The following is a 14,265-nucleotide window of genomic DNA, read 5'->3' on the forward strand; positions in this document are numbered from 1 at the left end:
TGAACTGATACGTTTAATAACATCCTGCATCTCCCTTCGTCATTATTGACTTCCTTATTAAATCGTAATAGTAAAAAAACAATAAAAGACACTTTATGTTAAAGGAGGTTATAAATTAAGTCCTTAAAAAACCTTGTACGCTTCATATCATTTTCTATCGGCAATACGTACATAATATCTCGTTGCTTTTATACATGATAGATAATAATATATTTCAGTTTGCTTATTGACGTGTGACCCTATCGTCGTATCGGTCGACTGTTTACCTTTACTCGAGGAGTTCGCGCGTGTATAATAGGAAATAAAGGTGATGGTTTATAGTTGGAATGATTTATTGCATTTACCGATTATGTAGAATGTAAATCAACTGAGAAAATGAATATCTGCTGAAGTAAGTTCCAATTATGTGTATCTAAAGGTTTCTTTGCATGAAGGGATTACGTTATGCCGAACGAGGTGGGGAGAATACGATTTCCGTGGCTTAATTAGGCCCAAATAGCTCGAAAATGAAGAATGAAATTTTTTGATATCTCGGTTCGTTTTCGAGATATCGAAGTATAATCAAACGTTAGTTCAAAATTCGCTTTATTGAACAGATGGCGTTCTATACTTCGTTTCAAATGAATATTTTATCACATCAATTTCAATATGAATGTTGTAATTTAATAAACAAAAGATTTTTATTTAATTTTAATATTATATACCCTGATACTCCAAAATTATATTGAAAAAAACAGATTTTTATAACAAAATGAGACATTTTTAATAACTTTCATCAATCTGTGATGAATATAATTTAACATACGATAAATACATGAATAATTTGATGTTTTTCATAAAGAACTGTCTTTTGTTTTTATTATTCATAAAATGAAAAAAAATATTTAATGATAGTTTGAAGATTTAATTAGTAATTTAAAGTAAAAAGATATTTATTTCCGTTTGTTTTATAATTGAAAAGCCAGATTACTGTAGTATTTCACAATTATCCTGAAAAAATTCTCTAGCAATTATTTTTGCATCATCTATCCTATTTTTAAAAATAACCGAATGAGAAAAATGACAGTAAAAAATCTACCCGCTTCGAATTTATCTGCCCCCAATCTCGCCTCTCCAAGCTCACCCGTTCCTCGCGGCTTTTGGGCAGACCAGAGTCCGGGGTCCAGGGGCGGAGCCCCTGTAGTGGTGAGGGGGCAAAGTCACCCATAAGAAAAAAAAATAATAAAATGCAACTAAAATAATCCTCACGCGAAAAAAAATTGGTTATAAAACATTCACGATTTTTGAACTTTTTACACTCAAAGTGCACCACGAGAAGGTTAGGTGAAGTTAAATTAGGTTGATACATACAAATATTGAATAAAAATAAATTTTTCCAAATTCAAGTATCGATATCTCGAAAACGAAGCGAAATATCGAAAAATTTTAATCCTCATTTTCGACTATTGGGTCGATTTACAAAATGGCCTAGTCAAATCCAGGTGTCACGGAAATCGTATTCGTGCCAACAAGAATTCGAATTGTAACATGTATATTAAACTTTTTCATTGTTTATTTGTATTAATTTTTAAATATTCGTGAGTTAAGTATTTCATAGATGAACTCAAATTTCCCTAATTCATCCACTAGATATGTCTTGGTGTCATCTCGTTTACATGCAGGTATTCAATCATCGCGCGTTGCTGGACAGTGGACACGATCCATTTTGATAGAGATCTATGATTTCAATACTGCTCCTTTCAGAAAAGCCTCACAGCTGGATGATTTAAGTGCATATTAAGTTCATGATATGTCTATGCAAAAATTTTTCATTGTATGTTTACAGAGTGGAATCATCTACAGTACTTTTTTGTTTCGTCAGGAAAAAATACTAAATTAACACACGAAATTGTTTGAAAAATAACAAAAGTAGCTTCACCTTTTCTGACTAATCGAAATGTAATGAAATTTTACACACAGTCTTTTGAAAAATGGTTCTTCATATGGGTTTGACAATTGCAGTGTCATCTGTGTGTCAATCGTCAATCACTTGACTTATTGGTTGATGTTATAGAATGTTCATCACAATAAAATATATGGAATAACTCCCTTTCGTTGCTAATTGAATTGCTTGGAATTTATATATTTTGTATTGCTTGACAAAAACTCTTTCAAACAACACCAAGTGTAAGCAGAACCGGACTTTTTCATAACAAGGTTACCACTCTCTCCTACCTCTCATTTAATGGGATAAACTGAAAATTTTTTACTTAACCTCAACATTTATTTATAAAAGCTTTATATGGATTAGGTTAGGTTAGGTAGTTGGTAGAGATGCCCCAAATTTCTTTTGTGTCTCAATTTTACTAAATAAATGAAACAAAGACATGTATGAATATATCTAACTTCATAAGTGTAATATGCTTCCAAATTTTGAGATATAGAAAACTATTATTTGAAATTGAAAACAAGAAATCTTTCATTTAGCCATCTCTACCTTTAGGGTTAGGTAAGATGCCCTTTACGTGGTGGTAATTGTATGGTTTAGTGTGAAATAATTATTCACTTCTTTCTTTATATATAACCCTTATGGAGAGTTTCGAATTTCTTTCAAGGAAAGGTCCTAACGAGTCTTTTCCGGCAGTTTGATTTTTAAATTTGTGTGAAATGTGTAGAACATTCGTAAATCTGTACGCCATTTATTAAAGATTCAAATGACGAGGCGCAAATCCACACCATTGCAATTTCAGTAGATGTTCCACTAGCTTCATTTCATTTGCAACAACAAGACTGCTATCTGGCCCCCTTTTTATAATTTCTCAACTTCAGTCTTCTACGAAGTGTTTTTATGGTATTCCTTAAGTATGCGCTACTAAATTAGTTTCTAGCTTAGCTTTCTCAACTGCCTGGATGGGTATAAATTTTCCTCTGTCAAGTTACCTCTTTGAGGACTTGATCTTTTATACAGAGAAAGTATGATATCCTATGAAAAAATAATACAAATATATTGGCCACCTCTACCTACTATGATTGGGCATCTCTACCGGTAGTACAAAGACAAAGACAAAGAGATATAGCAATCAAATGATGGCCTGGTAGGAGAAATGGGACAACGATACAACAGGGGGAAAACATATGGATTAATAAAAGACAGTACGACCTACGGCTTCGAAACACGATTACAACAAACACAAAAAACATACTCATCCATAGATATCGACTTGAACAACACATACAGTTTAAGATGGATAAACCAATGGAGAGGATATGATACTTGATGACGAAGACAAAAACTAGTTAGAACTACTTACGAGCCCCGTCCCATTTCATTTGGCCCAATTGAAAAAAATTACTAATTATTGCTTTTTCAGCTATTAAAAATCGGAAAATTGTTTCGTTTTGAGCACTTTATATTTTCTATAAACATTTTACATACTTTTACAGGAGTTACAAGTCTTAACATGTTATAATTACAAACATAAAAACAAAAACCAAATGTAATCAGAAAAGCTGAAATATTAAACATACTTTTAAAAGTTACCATTGGGTAACATCCCCTTTATTTCTAATAACAGCCGTAATTCTTTGAGGCATGGTGTTTATTAAATTCTGGTAGTATTCGAGAGTAAAATCATCCCGAATTTCTTGTAGTCTTTCTTTTAATTCCATGACAGTTCTAGCCGGATTTGCACGCAACTGCTTTTTTATTTCATGCCAAAGTGTTTCTATTGGTGATAAATCTGGACTACTTGAAACCCACTCTAAAAGTGGAATATTGTTGTCTGATAACCATGTCAAGGCCTTTTTTGACTTGCATGCTGCTCCATCTTGCAGAAAAATAAAGGCTTTCCCAGCGATTAAAGTTACTTCTCTTGTTGGCAACAATGATTCTTCTAAAATATCCAGGTACTTTTCAGTATTGACAATTCCGTTCATGAAATGCAGATTTCCCACGCCTCTTACAGATATCGAGCCCCACACCATCACAGACGCCGGAAATTTACTTTCCGCTTCAAACAATCTGGATGAAAAGCATCATTTTGTTGTAGAAAAACTCTACTTCGATCGTCACCCACGCAAACTTCAAAACGAGACTCATCACTCCAATGTATACAGGTCCACTGTTCAAAATTCCAATTTTTATGATCTTTGGTCCATTTAAGTCTATTTTTCTTGTGGATTTGAGTCAATAATGGCTTTTCCTTGGCCTATGTAAAGAAAATTTAAATTTAGAAAAATATGCATTAAACTAAGGTGTTACAAAATTCACCTTGTATGTCCGAAATCCTAATTTTGAGCCTCTCTTTGACATGTGGATCTTGAAACCCGCCTACTCACTGCATTACTCCAAAGTACACTTAGTTGACTATAGTTAGCACGTCTGTTTTGTTGAATTATTCTTTTTAACGCTCGTTTATCTTTGTCTGACAATTTCGATTTTCTTACGTACCGGCGTTTAGGGACAACTGAACCATTTACTTTATACAAACGACTTTATTTCGAACACTGTATTTTGACATGTTTACAACTTTCGGGATTTCTGAGTTCTTTTTCCCATTTTTGAATAAGTTTATTATGATTAATCGAATTTATTCATCAATAACTTTTCCTCTACCCATTTTAAAAATTATACCCACATTATTACTTCAAAAATCTATCTGTCACTTAAAAAAAACATTTTGTGAAAATATGACTGACACAGCTTTATTATTTGCGTATTTTAAATTTAACGAAACTTTGAACACAATTTTGGAAACAATGAACCCTTTTATATGCATAAAAAATAATTATCAACAAGACCTATCTATTTCCATCATATTAAATATCATTCAAAATATTTGACAATATTCATCCAAAACCTTTTTTTACGTAAAACTAGAGATTCAAAACATTTTGCTAACAGCTACTTTTTGGCATTTTAAAATAAAGTTTAATAATTTCGAATTTTTCTAAGTGGGCCAACTGAAATGGTTATACAGATAGACGAATACGAAATCGTTCATGTTATTTTTGACTTACTTTAATTTTTGGAGTGTGGTTGTTGAGATGGGTTGTTCTTGACAGTGGCTTCGATAGATGATAGATAGTTGTCAGCAATATACTGTAAGGTAGAAGAACTTTTGCCCACAAGGTTTTACAGTAGATAATTAACATTTACTTCATATTTAAAAATAGAATTTCAATCGCTCTTTCATATGTTGTTCAATTTTTCTTGTAATGGTTGATTTTTAATTCCAAAACATTTTTTACTATCTTCACAGCCTTCGTATTATTCGAAAATTCATTTATCTGTCAATATGTTCTGATAGAATCTACACATTATATGAATAAATTTATTGCTGATCCATGATAATCAATAACATGTAATTATTTCGGTTAGTATTGATAATAAAGTAATTGAAGTAGATTGAACATATTAATACATATATTTGCGTAAGGATTTTAGATAAGCTATTCAGCTTTTTGTTGGTTATCAATAATTTGTTTTTATGCATTATTTATCATTACGAGACTATTTTGACGAGAAATCATTATACCAAAAGTGCTTCGTTCCATAACATGATTTCTACAAAGTAACCTGCTTTGAAACGCAGATATATTGAACACGGTGTAGCTAGACTCCCGTGGTAGTCATTTACCGTAACTTCCCCAGAAAGGATTGATGAAATTCGAGCCCTTGTACTTATCCTTTGTCGACCTAAAGCACGTGAGATATTTCAATTAAAAGGATGTGCAATAATTTGCATGAAATGTTACATATAAAAAAAATCTTCTCCGATTTGATACTTAATGACATCCAAAAGCTAGCATGCATTAAAAATGCAGCAGAACTACGCCCAATGACAACACTAATCAATTTATGCCATCGAAACAGACGAAACAGGGAAAAGTATTGGTCTTCATTGTGGTCAACTCCCAAAAAACCACAAGAGATACGCCGACTAGATAGCAGCCGAAGAGATGCGATTAAATATTGTTCCAATGATCAGGACCGGGAGTTGATAATATCAAAAACTTCTAGTAAAAGGAATTCTCGAGCGTACACAAGAAAATAGCAAAGCAATTTTCTCACCTGTCACAGAACCCAGAAAGTATCCCGTTTCTAGTACTAGCTTCCACTAATTTGTTTCACTCCACTCAGTTAAGTACAGTAGGGTGCAAAGAACAACTTGTTTTTGACTCCGTGATACTTCAGCAAATCACCTCCTTTCGTAGATAACAAGAAAGCGTTTGATGGTATTCCTCATTCCTGGCTTGTGAATGTCTTACAAAGTCTAACCGACTACTGTAAAGTTCCTTTCAACAACGATGAAAGGATGAAGAATAAATCTAAATCTGCAATTCGGGCCATTCTTTTTCAGTACTGATGAAATACCCATTCATAAGGGAATATATAGAGGAGACTCCTTGAGTCTGTTGTAGTTCTGCCTTGCGATCAATTCCTCACCTACCATACTTTATGATACAAAGTACGGAATATCGAAGCTAATAGAAAAACCAACTATACCATCTCCCACATTCTCTACATGGACGATATCAAGCTGTATGCAGTAGATGAGTATCAAATCAACCACATCGATTCTCCACTGATATACACATGGAGTTTGGACTGTCTAAGAACAAGACAATATTTATTGAGAAAGGCATTGTTATGATCGAAAATCTGAAAGTGCCCAACAGAGATATCGTAGATGCTATGGAGAATAGAAAAACCTAGAAAAACCTGGGATTTCAACAGGCTTACGCCAAAATAGTGAAGTCACTAACAACAATTTGTAAAATTATATTAAAGAAAAGGTTTATATTTACGGTTTCTAGTTGTCTTTTGCTATACACTCCAAAATCTGTTTGTTTTCGATAACTCGTACTGGAACTTTAACTTTGGGTTTTGTGCACACTTCAGGATTTTTTTTTTTTAATCTTAGAATCCTTTGATCACTATATACCTTGTCGGGTTTTCTTTATTCGATTCCGTAACTCTCCAATCTTTTTTAATTATGTTCTCTGACGATATCTGTTTACCGAAATACACCAAGAGTAAACTTCCGGAGTTTCTTCTTTTGTCTTTTTGTTTTTTATATAATTATAATTATAGGTTATATATCATTATACACAATACACTGGACACGGCAACTTGCAAGTTGCAATCAAACTAAGTATACATAACCTACAATCATATTTTGGGTGAAATCCGTTGGGAAGAGATTCTTGGAATTGAGATAAAACAAAATTTGTAACCTTTATTGGTAAATAGATACCTACTTATTGAAACTAATCTTATGATAAGGCTGTATAATGTTTGGCCAAAGAAATATCGAAAACTTGTATTAGATCTGGTACAATTTATCTTCATTTTACTCCAATCGTAATCCTCTGACAAAGAAACTTCTAACATGGGTACAAATAACAATTTTTGTGCTAAATTAATAATCAGTACACATATAATCAAACAAAAATTTCAAATTATTTATTAGATAATAATCCAATTAGTAAGATAAACAAAGGAAAATATGAAGAACATCCCACGATTTTAACACACGCCCCGGACTGCGTTATTGATTACGATTCCCATACGCATAATTCATCGTTAGATACGAGAGTGGTCTGATAAATACTTAACCTACAATAAAAAAAATCCGAGAAGAGGCGATATATTTTTGATATTCCCTTTTGAATTCGATACACTTCAATCAGCAATTCTCCAACTTCTTAAACCCGTCGAAAAAACTCGTTTATTAGAAGTATGCCAAGTTTCTGCGATGATTTTCTCATTTGATTCAAATTTATTCCTGGCGAATGCTTTTTATCAAAGTTTGAAAACAAAAAGACGTCACATATAGGCTAATTTGAAGGATAAGGTCTAACAGCTCATGAGGACAGCCGGTATACATAATTGGCAAAGACATTTACGGATTCGAATTCATTAACATTAAAATAGTTCCTAAGTATAAGCAACCAAAACTTAACCTCAATTCGAAAGGGCTTTTATTCATATACAAGTTTTACCTGATGAATTTGAGGCGTCGCCAAGTAACGAGGCAACGAGGTAGTTATGCAACAACTTGGTAATCACGCTTCAACGTAGTAGTAACGCTATGACTCTATACTCACATTATGAGTTAGAAAGAATGTTTTCCAAAACCTAACCGGCACCTGTCTGCTTCATAGTGTTTTACCTGACCGCAACTCGTGTACCCGCTCGAATTTGGTTGCTACGCTGCTGATTATGTAACCGGCTAAACATCTTACCGAGGAAGAACTCTTATCTTGTACTAGTCCCATTGGCGCGCTATCTGATACCCGAGAGGACAAGAGTTTGTAAAAGTAATCGCCAAGGAGATTTTCGTGAGTAGAAATAAACCCAATGCTGAACACTCAAATAGTGTTTCATTTTCGTGTTGAACGTAATATTATATTTTTACATCTACAGTTGTGGATTCGGGTATTTTATGTCGATTTTTTCAAGTTCCAACAGCTTTTTTCAATTAGTAAATGTCTAAGATTCTTCATTTCTTATTAGTTGTAATTTTTCCAAATTCTCAAAAGTACTGATATTATTTAATATATACAATACCCCAATTTAGTCTATTGTTTCCCCCATCATTGTCAAAGATTCGGCATGGCGGATTTCTGTTTAACTGTGCCCCCCTAGCTGAAGGTGCTTCGAACCTAATCGTTCGTTGAGCTAGCAACCTCAACTTGTGTTCGATTTTCTCTTCTCCAGGTAGTCAATATACTTTGACAGTTCCAGTTGTTGACCCAAAGGACAGACTTCACAGTCTTTAGAGCACGTTCATCCGGTCTAAGTCACTGTTTGTATTTTTTCTTAGTCCCTGGCGTATACCAGTCTATGTATGCCTCATCGAATATAATGTTCAGCAGCAGTACTCATTTCACCGACAGCTTCCTCATGTTCAAAATTTCATGCAGAATAAGACCCACGCCATTTTTGTAATGCTTACTATCTCAGTTATCTCCGTGGTAGCCGTTTTCGAAGCACTTGGACGTGTTGTATAAAAAACCGATGCGTTATCATATTACAATCCATTGCTGTAGAAGCAGTAGAGCTACCGTATAGAGCATCCAAATGGTCTTTGATTTAGTTGCGTGATTTCCCTTCAATAAACAGAAATCTAATCCCCGATGGTGAAGCTAAGTACTTGTCGTACTGCTTTGGTACTGAAATCAATAATTATTTATCGTGATTATGAAGTAGAGAAATTCAAGTTTAGTAAGAAGATTGCAATTTTCAAGTTTTGTTTATCGACTTTTTCTAAACAACGATTTTTATTTTTATGATTTAAATTCAATTTAAACCGTAGTATGGAATGAAAATGATGGAAACATATTTTGAAATGATACATTTTCATCTCATTTCCACTTTTATTGGGAAAAAGATTAAAATGTGACACTGTCTTTAAATCCTTTCCCATTCCAACCTACGCTTTATGAAGTCTTACCCCAAAAAGGGCCTCGTTTCCAGCCGTTCTTCATCAAACTCGTTTCATGGGATTTTCGACTGAATCGGTTATTTTTCAGAACATTAGATGGTTGGAGCTCCAAACTTTTTTGAATGAGATTCTAAACGATTGCCAGAAGTTACTCATATAAAATTTGTGGTCGTCATTTTATATGATGTAGAAATTTCTGCTTCGGGAAGAAGCTAATATAAGTTTGTGAGCAGTTTTCGTTTCATCTATTGGACGTAATGGAAAAAAGCGACTGAACTTAAAAGAAATATAGATACAGTGTGTTCCCCCAAACAAACAATATGATAATTGAATTGGGAAAAAACAAACTATATAATTTCTTATCTGTAAATTAAGAAGAAACCCCTAGACAAAGTTCCAAGTGGACTCAAAACACAATATTCCATCATTCCTTGTCGTTCTGACAAGTCCACATTGTAGAACTCAATAGAAATACTTCAAAAAATGAAAAAACTTTTTCTAGTAACACAGAATATTAAGAGCATACCATAAAGGCGTCACAATTTTTTTCAATTTCATCGAGGTTTTCAATATCTTTGATTTTTGGTTTTGACACATTAAACATTTTCATACTTTACTTCCAATAACAACAACACAGAAAATAATACCCAAACCGTTCATAAATGAGAGTGTACTGAACTTGAATTTATTCCAGACTGGACTCACGTACTGAGTGAGTTTGGACTGCCTCCGAAGAAGTGATACTCGGCAAACATCTTCATCAAACTGGTGTCGTCGTTCAAATCAACTGCACCCAAATCCAGATCACCACCATCAATAACGCTCTTGGAACCTTCTGGAGTGAGGTGGAAGCAATCTGATATAATACAATGCAACGAATACCCACGCTGCTGTTTTCACACAGTAAGCTGGCATTGAAGATCAGTATTTGGTCCTGTCTAGACATAAAATATCACCAGCACCGCAAATTCGCTTGTTGGGTGTAGAGGTTGGTAGAAATATGTCCTGGCATAGTCATGTGACCTAATTAGCTAAGGCAGCTTTACAAAACGTGAAGTCCTTGAAGACAAACAAGTTATATTCCGCAACAGTTTCTAATCCTCCTCAAGACACAAATTCGTCCATATTTGGATAATTGTATCCACATTTTGAGCTTGGTTCCCAACCATACTCTAAAGATATTCTCTTTAATACAAAAGACAGTAACTCGACTGATCTGACATGACTCTGTTTTACCGACACTACCACGGCAGATGCTCTTCTGAGCTGTCCAAAATATTAGTACCTAGAGCAGTATTTGCAAGATCTATTCGACAAGCAGACGTGGTTCACGAACACCGAATTCGCCTGCAGAAGTGCAAACCTGTGAGCTAAGCTACCAAGGCACGTTTTTCCTGAGCACTACATTCTACAAAAGATCAAATCAATATCCACAGGCATCTCCACTCGAACTACTCGAGTGTAATAGGGCGAAAAAAACTTCTTTCGCAATTCATCTTTTTCATTGAAAGAGCACCGGGTCTTTTTCTGACCGGTTTTCTAACTATTTCTATAGAGACAATATTCCTAAGAAGGCTTTTTTGTTTATGTAAACTAGAAATTTCGAGAAGTAGAAGGCTCTAGAATGTGGTTTTAATACATAAAGCAAAAACCTACTGGTAGTTGCTGTCAATTCGATAGAATAGTAAATTCGTCAAGTGTGAAGTGATTGTAAAAGTGAACTAAACTGTATATACGGGATGTCTCTAAATTCACGCGACAAAATTCAGGAGTTGATTTCTTCTATAACAAAATTTCCTAACCCAACCTTTTCCGAGGTATCCTTAAAAAGATGGAGACTAAAATTGAGTTTATATTAATAATTGAGTAAAAGTAAAACTTGAAATTCTGTCATTTTGGAGCACTCGTAAGGACTAACTATTATTATTATTTCAATATTGCTATTATATTATACAAGGGTGAAGTTACCAACCTTCACTTCACGTCATATCAAAACTAATTTTCAACATGTAGTTTTATGAAATAAAATCATGACTTAAAATCCCTGCTCTATTTAAAAATATTTTATATTCTTAAATTATAATTTATGATGTTTATTTATTTTTTCTCTGCAACTATTGGTTTTGGGGAAAATATTCCACAATAAACAATATTTTAAATGAAACATAGATTTCTAGTTAGAACTTTATTTTAGAACACAACATCTTGAAAAAGAGTTTTGATATGAAATATTGTAGGGTCGCTAATTTCACCCTTTTATAATCTAGCAGGAATATTGAAAATATTACAGAATTCCAATTTTGGTCACCATCTTTCAAAGGTGATATCGTGGAAAGGGGTGGGCTGAGGGAATTTTGTAATAGAAAAAACACATCTTTATAAATCACCTCCTGAATTTTATCGCATGAATTTAGGAACATCTGTATAAATCAATTAAATGGTAAGTATTAATGAATAGTTAAACGTAAACAGCCAGTTTTATTGCATCGAGCTGAGATGTGGACACTAAAAAATCACACCCAGAAGAAGTTGATAACATTTGAAAATATAAAAGGAGGATGTAAGGCCCAGATCGGTACAAACGACCACATATTGTGGCTGTGATAAGAAGTAGAAGAATTAAGTGGCTGAACCATGTAAGAAGAAGAGATGAAGATACAACAATAAGAAGTGTGTAGAGAGGTTAACCAAAAGGGAGGCGCCCACTGAAGAGACCAAGAGCAAGATGGAATGACCAAGTGAAGATATAAGGAGACTTGGTGGAGAAGTAGGGCATGGCTGAGGCATCAGAGCTGTCGAGGCACGTTAAACTAAAATTAAGAAAATTGCTTTATGTCTCAGCCTATACAATCAGCGTGTGATAAAATTATTAAACGTATTTTATATCAAATGATTTATTTTTTGTTAATATGTTCCTATAATTGATAGACTGAATTTACTTTGAAGGACAAGTTACAATAATTGCAATTAAATGCAGTACTTTGACAAGTATTTAGTTTTTAAAATAATGTATAGTTTTATTGCTTTTTTTATGTAACAATAAGATCCACTTAATGCATTTCTTAGTTGTTGTTAAACAATTGAAGCAAAAAACTTTATTTACCATTGTTTATAATGATCCAAAAACAAATTTCATTTATTATTATTAAGCGTCATGGAATTATACGGTTTTCCTTGAGTCCTGGATCTTTTTTGTACTTTGTAATGGATGACTTTAACCATAAAAAAGAACATTAAAGTAAAATAAATAGACAAGGAGGATTTTTTATATTTACATCCTACACCGTTGGAATACTTTTTTATTTCAGTACATTTTTTCGATTTTCCCGTATTTTCTATGAGAATAAAGTATTCTTAGCTTCAAGAACACAATTCGATGGTTAAAGTAAAACCCAGTGTCGCATTTTATAAATTTTAGAGAAGGAGATAATTTTTCCAATGTTCTCAAGTTTCTATGTTAATACTAGCCATATTAAACACTACAGGGCGCTCCAAAAAGAGGTGATTCCGTCTCTAGGAAAATCTAGAAAACTGAAAAAAATTTGGGGTCTGCTCGGTAAAAAATTTTGTAACTTAACCCGTATTCAAGATAAAGGGCATACACATTTTTTACTATTTTTCCGCAACTGCTGGCAACATTGTAGTAAAATTTTATACGAATATGTTTTGGGAAGCTGATACATCCAATGAATTTGTTTTTATGTCTGACTCTAATAGAGGGCGCTAGTTACAAAGCTCGTACCAAGTAGTTAAACTCGAGAAACTCGATACTGTGTACCGTTTTTGAAATATTTTGATTTAATTTAAATAGTGAAACGTACCTGGATTTCCTAAGTAATCACTTATTCGAGATATTGGAAGATTTAATGCTAAACGAGCGAAAATCTCTATGCACAATAAAACTCCACCATACTTTCATAGAAGGTGTCGTAATTGAGTAACCATTTTCCGAATCGATGGATTGGTAGAGGTGCAGAAGCTCCAATTCATTGGCCTACTCGGTCATGAGATTTTAATCACTTAGATTATACAGTTTGGTCGTATCTTCAAGAAAAAGTTTATGCTACACAGGTAAATTCACTCAAGAGTTGGAAGACAGAATTCAACATCATTGACCTCAAAGCTGAATCACAACCGTTTAGAAGATTAATGGATTCTTTAGAATAAAGGATAGACTAGACACCTACTCTGATTGGATTCTATTCTATGTTATTAGTGTTTTTTTTTTAAATTTTCATCTTGTGACTTCTTGTTCAAATAAGTGTACCTTTTTGATGTAAAATCGTGAAAAATGTAATTTTTTACTGAGCAAACCCCAAATATTATTCAGTTTTCTATCTATATATACCTTTAATTCATTCAATAAACATTTTATTTCTTGAAAAAATTTGGTCGCATCTTTAAGAAAAAGTTTATGCTACAGAGGTAAATTCACCTTAAGAATTGAAAGATTCTATTTTATGTTATTGGCCTTTTTTAAAATTTGTTAGATTCATCGTTTCTCCTCCGTAGGTTACTGTAGGCCTTATTACTGTTTTGTAGGTTTTCATTTTAGTACGATTTTTTTGCATAGCATTAGAAGCCAGTTTGGATCCTTTGAGTAATTTCCTCTCCTAGATCATTATGGTTGTTAACTGTTACTCCTAAGTATTTCAAATTATTATGTTTGGTGTCTTTTTTTTTAACTCCATATACCAAGTTTTCCCTTCATTTAGATCTAGCCCCCTTCTAACTCGATCCTCAGCCATGTTTCCTTTAGTCCTGGAACTCCGAACCAGAATTCTCCGCTGTTATATCTTTCCTGTTCTTTTATACGGATGCGAAAGTTGGACCA

General features: G+C 33.4%; 1 protein-coding gene across 1 annotated transcript in view; it reads left to right on the top strand.

Moving 5' to 3' along the window:
• The first annotated feature begins 269 nt into the window (after positions 1 to 269).
• Positions 270 to 14,265, top strand: part of LOC130447419 (octopamine receptor 1-like) — a 43,366-nt gene continuing 29,370 nt past the window's right edge. Inside the window, exon 1 of the mRNA XM_056784229.1 lies at positions 270 to 391. The gene's annotated coding sequence lies outside the window, so the exon portion shown is untranslated. The remainder of the gene's footprint in view (positions 392 to 14,265) is intronic.

Source organism: Diorhabda sublineata, chromosome 8 (genome assembly GCF_026230105.1).
Source record: "Diorhabda sublineata isolate icDioSubl1.1 chromosome 8, icDioSubl1.1, whole genome shotgun sequence".
In the NCBI taxonomy this organism is placed as follows: Eukaryota; Metazoa; Arthropoda; class Insecta; order Coleoptera; family Chrysomelidae; genus Diorhabda; species Diorhabda sublineata.